General features: G+C 41.7%; 1 protein-coding gene across 5 annotated transcripts in view; it reads left to right on the top strand.

Annotated features, from left to right (window-relative positions):
- ZNF609 (zinc finger protein 609) overlaps nucleotides 1-12,169 on the top strand; it is a 186,659-nt gene that overhangs the window by 105,076 nt on the left and 69,414 nt on the right. Inside the window, exon 1 of one of the 5 annotated variants that reach the window (XM_014535460.1) lies at nucleotides 10,302-10,370. The exons of the other annotated variants lie outside the window; for them this stretch is intronic. The gene's annotated coding sequence lies outside the window, so the exon portion shown is untranslated. Of the gene's footprint in view, nucleotides 1-10,301; nucleotides 10,371-12,169 lie in introns of those variants that run through there. 5 annotated transcript variants of the gene reach the window in all.

Below are 12,169 nucleotides of genomic sequence, written 5' to 3'. Positions count from 1 at the left end.
GACAAAATGTAAGGACACGAGTCACACAAATACAGTATTATGGATTTCATCTCTCTGTGAGGGACACGTTCAATCCTATTTTAAATGCAGGAAAATTAACTCAACAGTTTATCGTGGATTCATACTCAAAAACGGAGGCCAATTGGATAAATTTCATCAAAGTAAACCAATCTAAGTTGAGAGTTGAAAAATATAGTGGTTTGATGGATTACCTCAAATCTAGATCTAAAAATGACAGTGTGCCGATTGGTAAAATGATAATGCTTCCATCATCTTCTGAGGGTAGTCCCAGAAATATGCAACAGCGGTATCAGGATGCTATGGCAATTGTAACAAAGTATGGCAAGCCCGATTTATTCATAACCATGACATGCAACCCCAAATGGGCAGATATTGCAAACAATTTACAACGGCAAAAAGTACCTGACTTGGTAGCCAGGGTTTTTAATATTAAGCTGAATGCTCTTTTAAATGATATCTGTAAAGTCCATTTATTTGGCAAAGTAATAGCTAAAATTCATGTCATTGAATTTCAGAAACGCGGACTGCCTCACGCTCACATATTATTTATTGATATTAGATAGTGAGTCCAAATTACGTTCCTCTAATTAATTCCCTTTCAATGTGCATGAATTTCGTGCACCAGGTTACTAGTAGATAAATAAGACTGTATCAATCCTGTCAGTGCCATATTTTCAGCACCTAACTCAGTGCCTACTTACAGAAGGGCCTTAGTAAACTTTGTTATATAAATGTTGAAATAACTAAGTTCTGGGACAGTGGTTCAGGAAGCCTAATAACAGGGATGAAACATTGAGTTTCAGGAAAGTTCTGTTTTATTTTCCTGAATTTTTTAAAATAGAGACTAGTAAAAGTTATCCCAACTTAGATTCTCAAAGTCATTCATTCATTCATTCAAAAATGTTTATTGACTGCTTTCCATGACCAGGCACTGTGCTAGACCCTGGGATGGAATGTTGAAGAAGGAAATACCCTCCTTCATGAGATTTCAGTTTATTGTGGGAGGGAGACATTACAAAAATAGTCAGTTTGCATAAGTGCTACAAAGGAAAGTTATACCTCCAAAATACTATGGAAGTAGAGTCTCAAGCTTAATTTTTCTAAAAACTAACGTGGTTAGTAGCATCTCTTTACTACCTAAAGAGGTCATCAGGAAAACTTGGCATGTTTCCTCATTGTAGCAGTGTGTAGGCACTAGATAATAAGGACTATTTTGCTTCCATGTATAATGTGTTTCTTTCTTAGTTTTATTTATTTTTTTTATTTCTTTATTGAATTTTAGAGGGAGGGGGAGGGAGAGAAAGAAAAACATCAATTTGTTGTTCTACGTATTTATGCATTCATTAGTTGATTCTTATTTGTGCCCTGATAGGATGGAACCTGCAACCTTGGCATATTGGGATGCGTATCGGGATGATGTTGTAACCCACTGAGCTACCTGACCAGGGCTCTTTCTCAAACTTAAACTGTGGGTGCTCAGTATATTTCTTAAACTGTAAAATATATCCTGTGCAGTTTAAAGAATAGCAATAAAAAGAAAACCTGTATCTATTTTCCACCTTAAGAAGTAAAAGCATTAACAACACTTGAGGTTAGGTTTATTTATTTATTTATTTATTTAAACATATTTTATTGATTTTTTTACAGAGAGGAAGGAAGAGGTATAGAGAGTTAGAAACAGCGATGAGAGAGAAACATCGATCAGCTGCCTCCTGCACACTCCCTACTGGGGATGTGCCCGCAACCAAGGTACATGCCCTTGACCGGAATCGAACCTGGGACTCTTGAGTCCGCAGGCTGATGTTCTATGCACTGAGCCAAACCAGTTTGGGCAATTGAGGTTAGGTTTAGAACCTCCTGTCCGACCCTTTCTTCACTTTAACCTCCTCTTCCTCTATATCTCCCACTGGTATTTTATATTAATCACTAGAGGCCCGGTGCATGAAACTTGTGCACGGGTAGGGTCCCTGGCTCCCTTCCCCTGGCTACCTGCCGCCGCTGGCTGGAGCCTCCGTTCCCGTGGTTGGCCAGCTGGCCGACTGGCCCTGCCACCTGGTCGAACACCCGGTCGAGGAGATAACTTGCATATTAGGCTTTTATTATATAGGACTCTCCTGTTTATATTTTCCATTTGTCTGTATCACTACATAATTTTGCTTAGTTTTGCCTGGTTTTTGTTCTTCATTTAAATGCAACCACAGTGTCGTGCCTTTTTTTGTCACTTGTTTTTTTCCTTGTTCATGTTGAAATGTGCAGTTTAGTTAATTTATTTTCACTGCTTTTATTTTTCCATAGTATGTATATATGAAAATATGTATCATCAATCTGTTGGTGGACATTTGAGTTCTTTTCAGCATTTTTGCTATTACAAACATTGCTTCTATGAACATTGTTATGTCTCCTGCTGTGCATATACAAGGGTTTCTCTAGGTTACCAACCTAGGAGTGGAGTTGCTAGGTAGTAAGGTGTGCACACGTGCTACTTTACTAGGCAAGGCCAGTTTATGGATGTAGTTGTACCAGTTCATGCTTCTACCTGCTTTGCTTCATCAGTACTTGGAATTGTCAACTTCAGAAATTTTGCCAGTATGGTGGTTAGTACATAATACTGTCTTAAATATGGCCAGTAAGTTATTAAGGACAATGTGAGCATCTATCAGTATGTTGTGTACTGAAGCCTGCCTTTTCTTTCTCTACTCTCGTTCTTAAAAAGAAACAAACCCGAAAAGCATACAGGGATGAGAGTTAAAAAATTCTCCAGGCTGCCTGGCCAGTGTTGCTCAGAGGTTGAGCATCGACCTATGAACCAGGAGGTCACAGTTCGATTCCCGGTCAGGGCACATGGCTGGGTTGTGGGCTCATTCCCCTGTGGCAGGGCGTGCAGGAGGCAACCAGTCAATAATTCTCTCTCATCATTGATGTTCCCATCTCTTTCTCCCTTCCTCTCTGAAATTAATAAAAATGTATTTAAAAAAACAATTCTCCAGGTCAACCCCAAGGTTTATAAGGTACAAAATATCACTTCTTCTGAGTACTGTGAAACAAGGACAGTGTACTAAGATAACATCCTTCTTAAATATATGAGAATATGGACTTTTTCTCTGAGTGGAATATCTAGCCTTATCAGGATGGTAAGGAAATAACTTGGTACTTTGCCACATGGCTTCAAATACTGTATATGAAATGAGGTCTTCTTAGAATGTGACTTCATTTTTTTCTCCTTCTGCAGGAGATTAGAAAAGAAAGTCTTTGTTTTACCATTAGACAAAACCTTAGTTTTGAGAGAGAACAGAAACATCTACTTTGGTCTGTTATAATATGGCAAAGAGTGGTGCACACAGTGAAGTTTTACTAGGAGTTCCTCTGTAAACTTGTGGAATAATTGGATGAGGGAAAAAATTAAGTTGAAAACCATGTATTTCTGGCACATATACTTGTTAGAAATACAAAAGTAATATTTCTCATCTGTAGAAGTATCTTCATTCTGGCAGTTGTGATTTGGTTTATTTAGTTTCTTGCTAATTCTTACATGTATGTGCCTCCTCTCTTACTCTAATCTCTTATTCCAATCTGATCAATCCAGTTTTAAGGTTAGAAAGCCTTCAAATCTTTTCTAGCAATCTTGAGCAAAACCTGTAAAGAAAAAAATATATATATTTAGAACTAGGCTCTAGAACACTGGAGATGTGAAAATCCTACCAAAATAGGCCATTTTAATATTTCAAAATTTGAAAGACTATATCACTTTGCTGGAGGGATAAAATGCATCTGAACTATTTCACTGTTTATTAAAATTGAAATATACATATCTCTGTGAAGCTCAAAACTTGTGATTCTTGCCTTGGCTGGTGTGGCTTAGTTGGTTGGGCATCCCAGCATCAAAAGGTTATGAAGATACCGATTTGGAAGTCACACGTCAGTCTGGGTGGTGGTAGTTGAAGACAGGAACATGAATGAGGTCATCCAAAGGGTGTACTTCTGAAGGTCAAGGTGGAGCCTAACAGGGAGGGGGGGCATCACAATTTAAGTGGGAGGTGGAAAAGCAGGAAAAAGTAAGCCGAGATAGCGAAAAAGCTCCAGTAAAAAATCAATAGAATATATTTTTTTTAAAAAAAGGTTACTGGTTCGATTTCCAGTCAGGGGGCATACAGAAGGCAGCTGATCAATTTTCTGCTCTCACATCAATGTTTCTCTCTCTCCCTCTCCCTTTCTCTTTCTCTAAAAATCAATTTTAAGATCTTTAAAAGCAAAAATTTTGATTATTCCAACACCTGTCATGCTTGGACCCTAACCTTCATGTCAGTTCAGAGCCACTGTGGTTTACTTAATAGTGCTACCTTTATCTCATTCATATCATTTTGAAGAGGTTCCTGCTTGGCAGTGTTTTATTTTTGTACAGAAAATGCTGTCTGAATGTAGAGGTTTTTATTTTGATAGATACCCTTGTTATAAAGCTCAAGTTAACAGCAGTGCTGTTAAGGATAGCTGCCCCCTGACAGTTATACCAGTTTGGATTTAGGCAAGATTAGAATTTAGATGAGAGACAAAAATCCTAGCATTTTATTAATCTCATAAAGAAACTGAAGCCGAGAGAACCTAAGTGACTGCAGCTAATGTGTAAAAGTGCCTTGAGGGTACTAGAAACTGAGAAATAGGAGCCAGGGAAACTTCCTTTGCAGAATTAAGGTCTAAGGTCTGCTAGTTACAGAGGGTAGAGGAGGAGCAGATTGAGACCTCTCTGATCATTTTAAAGACCCCTCAAGTATTTTTGCCGTAGGCATTTCCCCCTTATTAGAAGCTGTCCCACCCATTTGTTTCTCCAATTATTTCTTCTCAAGCGAGTGATTAGCCAAAGGCCTCATTGAAGTGGAGATTAAGTCCTTGCTCTCTAACTCCTTAGAGAATTATAGGATTATTACCAATTTTTCACCTGCTGACCAGTTTTATCTGCTTGGGGAGACTGTGGGTTATGCAGTCTGTTCTACAAGAAGAAGATTGTACAGACTACATGCATTTCTGGCAATCTATTTCCCAGTCTTAATAGTACAAGAAGGACAATGTTTCAGCTACCCAAATAGAACAAGCAGTTTAACTACACATCAGAATGTTATTTTGGGACTTTCCTGTGTTTGTTCTTGGTTTGTTCAGATGAACACTAGTAAATTCCATTGTAGTAAGAATTATGAAAGGTGTGCTCACCTTATGTGCACATGTTCCAACCTAAAATAAAGGATAAGCTTTGAAAGCTAAAAAGGAGGAAACTCATATTTTAAATTATGATTTAGTATCCAAATCCTGACCTGTTCTTATCCTGAAGAGTTGCTGATATCTGACTTGTGAACCTTCTAATCATTGTTCTAAAGGTAAAGGTCAGTGGATGAAGCCCCTTTGGAGAATCCCTAAGGCACATCCTATATAATCTATACCAATAAAAGGGTAATATGCTAATTAAACCAGTCGTCCAACCGGACATCCGTCCAGACAAAGCCACAGCGGCTGTGAGGGCCTGGGGCCAGCAGCACGGGAGAGGCGCCACCGCAGGATAGGAGGCAGCACTGCCGCCCCTTTCACAGAGGCAGCGCAGGAAAGGCCTCAGCACGGGCCCTTCCGCAGAGGCAGCGGGAGAGGGGGCTGCGCGGTCCCAGTCCCAGTGCTGCCCCTTCTGCAGAGGCAGCCACAGAGGCAGCAGCGTGGGCTTGGGCTCGGTGCCACGCCTCTGAGGAGGCTGGACGGGGTGCAGCCTGCTGTGCCTCAACCTCCTACAGCCCCTCCCCCAGCCGACCTGGCCCCAGATTGCCCCCCACCCACCAGTGGGTGGAGGGCGGGGCCAGCACTAAGAAGCAAGGGCCGGGAGCCACAGCGGCCAGCAGTGGGACAGCAGCAGCAGGGTGATGGGGGTGTCGCCTTCCCATGATCGGTCCAGTTGCCTCCTGCAGAGGGAGGCCAGACTGCGGTAGGACATCCCCTGAGGGCTCCCGGACTGTGAGAGAGGGCAGGCCGGGCTGAGGGACCCCCCCCACCCGTGCATGAATTTCCGTGCACCGGGCCTCTAGTCCTATATAATAAAGAGCTAATATGCTAATTAGACCAGACAGCCAAATGTCCTTCTGGACAACTTTGTGGACAAAGCCGGGGTTGCGAGGGCCAAGGCAAGAATGACTTTCCTGAACAACCAGTGGGGTGGGGGGTGGGGCCAATGAGCCTGCGCCGCCAGGCCAGCCATCGTGGTCCCGGCGCCCCTCCATCTGCAGAGGCAGCGGGAGAGGCAGCGTCGCAGGCCTGGTCCCGGTGCCCCCGGTTCCCTAGAGGTGGCGGGAGGGGGTTGCGCAGTCCCGGTCCTGGTGCCGTGCCTTCCACAGAGGCGGCGGGAGAGGGGCTGTGCGTCCCAGTACTAGTGTCAAGCCTTCCGCAGATGTGGCAGGAAAGGGGATGGGGCGCGACCACGGTGCCTCAACTTCCCACGGCCCCTCCCCCAGCCGGCCTGGCCGATCGGCCCCTCCCCGACCAGTGGGGGGGGCAGAGCCAGCACTAAGGAACAGCAAGCCAGCTTCTGACTGAGCGGCGCTCACCCCTCCCCCTCTGCTCAGCCAGAAGCCAGGCTCACGGCTGGCAAGCACAGTGGTGGTGGCGGGAGCCTCTCCCACCTCCGTGGCAGGCGAGCGGTAAAGAGCAAGGGGTCCTGGACTGTGAGAGCCCCGGTCTGCAAGAGGGATATCTGAGTGCTGGCTTAGGCCTGGGGGGATTAGGACTAAGTCGGCAGGCGGACATCCCCTGAGGGGGACTGGACTGCAAGAGGGCACAGGCTGGTATGAGGGGACCCCCCCCCCAGTGCACAAATTTCATGCACCAGGCCTCTAGTTTAATAATAACAGAAACTGCAGCATTTAACATTTATCAGGCTGTGTGCCAGGCAACAATGCTAAATGCTTTTTATAAATTTCATTTAATTCTCACAGTAGTTCTGTGGATACATACTAATGATTTCCATTTTACTAATTGGATAACTGTGTCTTAAAGAAGTTAAATGACTTGCCTACTAGTAAAACTGCACAGCCTTAGTGGTGGATCTATGTGAACCCAGTTGTCTGTCTTCAACATCCATTTTTCTTATCTCCTCCTATTTATTGTCACCATTTACTTAGGTTTGAAGAAGTCTTTCTTCCCTAACTTTATCCATTCTTAAACCAAAACCTTCCCCTAAAATAGTCCAGGGATTTTTTAATGTGTGATTTTCTTTTCTACAAGGTTAAAATTATAAATAAAATTAGTAAAAGCCTTTATATATTGGAACTTAAGAGGTTTGTTCATTATAGAGATTTGGTAGGAAAAACAGTATCCTTTTGAAAAGCTCTTGATGGTATTCACAGATAAGTGACTGAAAACTGAAACTGATGGATGCTGTTAAACAATGAGATGGTAAGATTGATTATACTGGTTATGGTAAAAGCTAAAACATTATTCTAGTTTACTAGAAAGTCCAAGAGCTGCCAGAAGACATTGGAGAGAAGAAAATACACATCCTCTGCATGGCCCACATTTACTTTATTAACTTAAATCTTTCCTGTCTGCTAAACTACTTGTTGATTAGAAATCTCAACTCCTAAGTTGTACTTTAAGAAATCTAGCCTTTTATTGTCCTGGTTTAAGAGTGACTCAGACTCTTCCCAGAATTCAAGTTATTGGGCCTGGACCAATTGAATATTACCTATGGATAAATATAAGGTCATGTGATAAACTGAACTCTCTCTATATAGTGCATATTGTATGATGTATATTAAATATGTATTCAAGTTAACTCTAGAAAGTCTAAAAGTTGATGAAGTAGTATATATCAAAAAGTCTTAAAATATACATACCCTTTCCCCTGGCCAGTGTTGCTCAGATGGTTGGAGCACTGTTCAGCACACCAAAAGATGGTGGGTTCAATTTCTGGTCAGGGCACATACCCATGTTGTGGGTTCAATTTAAATACACACACACACACACACACACACACACACTCTTTTACTCACTATTCCCATGTAGGACATTAGACTGTGAAAATAGTGAAACAGCCCTAGCCGGTTTGGCTCAGTGGATGGAGCGTCGGCCTGTGGACTGAGGGGTCCCAGGTTCGATTCCAGTCAAGGGCATGTACGTTGGTTGCGGGCACATCCCCAGTGGGAGGTGTGCCGGAGACAGCTGATCGATGTTTCTCTCTCATCGATGTTTCCGATTCTCTATCCCTCTCCCTTCCTCTCTGTAAAAAATCAATGAAATATATTTAAAAAAAAAAAAGAAAAGAAAATAGTGAAACAGGTGCAAGAGATTTAGCTATTAAGCTATTCCTCTCAGCTTTGTTTATACAAATGAAAATTAGGACAACCTAAATATCTACCAGCATTGGTCAAATAAATTATGGCTTATTTGTTCAAAAGAATAATATTCAAACATTTAAAATTGTGTTTTAAATTACTAGCTAATTGACACCATGTTTATGATACAGGGAAATTCTGATAATCTGGCATTTTGCTATCTGAAAATTCCAGTTGGTCTTCAAGAAAGTTCCCATATTCAAGAATAATCTCGAATGGTTTGATGATCCAACCATACTCATTTCTGTAGTAGAATTGAGTGTATAAGGTCCGAACTGTAGGTTCAATTGTAACAGAATTGAATTGAATAAGAATTAGTGTTTGCTGTGTGGCCATGTTAATACTTGGCTGTCATTCAAATATTTTAAGGAAGATGCAAAAATGTAATACTTTTAAGAGCAGAAGAGGTTTGCCGAACCGGTTTGGCTCAGTGGATAGAGCGTCAGCCTGCGGACTCAAGGGTCCCAGGTTCGATTCCGGTCAAGGGCATGTACCTGGGTTGCGGGCACGTCCCTACTGGGGGCTGTGCAGGAGGCAGCTGATCGATCTCTCTCATCGATGTTTCTAACTCTCTATCCCTCTCCCTTCTTCTCTGTAAAAATTCAATAAAATATATTAAAAAAAAAAAGAGCAGAAGAGGTTTAAAGGGTTTTTTTTATATCAGGAACAGAATGAAACATAACTCCACCTTCTTAAGAAATAAAATTAATATTTCATCAATAGCTTTTTTGAGAAGAAATAAATAGAAGAACCCACTCCAGTGCCGGATGACTAGAGAGGCACTGTGATTACCCATCTTACTAGGAACACAGGACTGGAAAAGGGAAGTTTCTAGGAAAGAGTGATGCTGAGCAGGTAAAAATTACATGTACACTATGTTTTTAAAAAATCAAAACCTGAAAAGGGAAAGACTTGGAAGTGATGTGTTGAAATATTTACAGAACATAAAATTTTTGAAGATTTTAAGGGTCATGGGCTCTCAAACTCCAGAAGCTGGGTCAGTCAGAATGAATTTCAGATTTGTGAAGAGTGGGCAGAGAATAATTTGTTTTTCTACTGGGCTTGCAGTTATGAGCTTGTAAAACTTGAACTACGACAGCTACCTTGCCACCTGGGGGAGAGCCCATCTAAAAATGAAGCTGGACCAGAGAAAATAGCACCAAAAGAGGGAGAGATAGAAACTAGGTCTCCATAACATTATTTGAGCCCCTTCTATCAGGTGATGCCTGACTTGGACTTCTTTTGCTATATGAGAGCCTCTAAATTCCCTTTTAGTTTGTCAGTTTGGCTGTGGTTTTCTGTCAATTGTAACTGAAAAACGCCCTACAATCTCCTTCAAGGTCATAAGGTCCAATCACTTCATTTCATAAATTGAAGTTTGGAGAAGTAAAATGACTTGCCTAAGGTTATACAGCTAAATGGTAGAAAACTGGGACTAAACCTGGCCCTGCTATTCCTATACAAGGTCATTACTCCAGCATAAATCAGTTTAAATAGGTTTGGGGTAAAGTGTGTGATAGGTTTGAGGGTGCCATTTAAAATAAACTAATAGAAATCATACCTACTATTAAAAAATGTGTCTTTTGGAATGATAGTGACTCCTTTTAGCAGAGAATTGACCCCAGTGTTGTAGCTCTTATTTTTCTAAACTATTGGATAAGAGTTATGTCCATAGATCAAGATTGATATCTTAGTAACTCAGCATCTGTGAATTTAGTGGATACTTTTTTGGCTAGCTGTACCAATCTTGCCTATTCCCTGTGCCTTCTAGGCTTCTAGAATCATCAGACTCAAACATTTTTCCATGGGTGTGTCCAGAACTATGAAATGAAATATGGAACTCAAATATGTGCCATGTTCTACCCTGCCTTAGGGCTATGCATATGTTGTTCCCTCCGTCTGTATTGCTTATCCCTAAGTTCTTCATGTTTTCTCATCTTTCAGGTCTCAGCTGAAATCCACCCTCTTCAGAGATACCATCCCTGACTATCCTAGGTAGCTCACATTGTTCTCTTATTACTTGCCCTGTTTGTTCTTTAATAAGTTTCTAATTTATATTTATTTACCAGGCTCTTTGATTTACCACTCCATACCCAGTGTCTAGCACAGGACCATATAGGGGGTACTCAATAATTTTTTTTGTTAAATGATTGAATTTTATATATCCAGGTTTGAAGAAAAACAATAAAAAGCATTAAGTATTTGGGTCTTTCCCCTAGCGCAAGCATGTCAAACTCGCGGCCTCGGGCTACATGCCCCAAGATAAGAGTTATGTCCATAGTTCATAACTCATCAGCTGTGAGTTTGACATGCTTGCCCTAGCCTGTCCCAAGTACCTTAATTGCCTTCACAGTTCCACTGACTAGACATATGGCACAAATGCTGTACTTAACTACTGTACTGCATTTTTGAGTTAATATTTTATTACCTTTGTTCTGCAGATTGCCATACCTTGTTTTTTCTCTTTGTGACTTCTCACCTACCCACTAACTCAGATTCCTCACACCAAAAGGGTGTTTCAGAGAAGTGGGGTGGCCCTGAGAGCAGGGGAGGAAGGATGAAATGACAAAGGCCACCAGAAATCTCTTTCAGGACTCTAATTGCTCTGAGGTCACGTCAAGAATGAGAGGGACTTTGAGTGCCTTTTTTCTTGCTCGGTGCCCTCTACTTGAGTGCTTAGCTGGCAGGCGGGCACCTTTTCCTCCTCAGTTATTGTCAGAGCAACATGAAGGTCAGGCAGAGAGAGACAAATGAGAGCAGCTCTGGGAAGGGAGGTTACCACGGTAACAAGCAGGCGGGACTGCTATTTGGAAACCAGCCTAATCTTTTTCCTCCTTCTCCCTCCTTCTCAGCACTAGAAGATGGGTATTGTTTAGCCGACCTGCATCCTTGGGGTGGAAACATAATCCCTTACTGACAGTTCCCAGTGACACTGGAGTGAGCTGCTTTGCATTTTAATTTGATAAGCAGCAGCGGTGGTTTTCTCAGAAGTGTTGGAAACATGGCTTTTTCTGGCCCTGTTCCAGGAGATTCTGGTTACCATAGACAGGGGGTTTGGGATTGTTGTTTATTTCTCAGCAAAGATTTTGCATATTTGCACATGCATAGAAGATGTCACATAGTTCTCAAAAGAGAATCGTGTACAGGAAGTCTCTAGGTTATGAATATCTGCCTTCTGAAGGTCATAGAAATGTTCATGTAGTACTGCCCCATCCTCAGCTCTTAGGAACAACCCAGCTATTTGGGGCTAGTCCTGTTGCCAGTGACCTGTGCAATGGAAGTACTGGCTTAATGTCCTTACCCTATGCCTCCCCTTCTACTTATATGCCCCACTATCCTTTCTTTCGTCACCTACCTGCCCATTTTCTTATCAACGTAGGTCCCTTTTCTTATAATGAACCTAAACCTTCACATATGTAAACATCTTTTCCTTTTGCTTTAAAAAATAAAAATAGCTTTTTAAAAACTACAATAATAAATTCTTAATATAATGGAAAATCAAACACTGGAAAATATAAAAGAGAAACTAAAAATCATCCAGATTCTTACTATCAAAAGATGACTATAAGAATATCCTTCCAGCCCTAGACGGTTTGGCTCAGTGGATAGAGTGTTGGCCTGCAGACTGAAGGGTTCTGGGTTCAATTCCAATCAAGGGCACATGCTGGGGTTGCAGGCTTGATCCCCAGTGCGGTGCGTGCAAGAGGCAGTTGATCAATGATTCTCTCTCATCGTTGATGTTTCTATCGCTCTCTACCTCTCCCTTCCTCTCTGAAATTAAAAAAAAAAAATAT

This window comes from Myotis brandtii, unplaced genomic scaffold (assembly GCF_000412655.1).
Source record: "Myotis brandtii unplaced genomic scaffold, ASM41265v1 scaffold144, whole genome shotgun sequence".
Taxonomy (NCBI): Eukaryota; Metazoa; Chordata; class Mammalia; order Chiroptera; family Vespertilionidae; genus Myotis; species Myotis brandtii.
The sequence above is the reverse complement of the archived record's forward strand: the minus strand, read 5'-3'. Positions and strand labels throughout refer to the sequence as shown.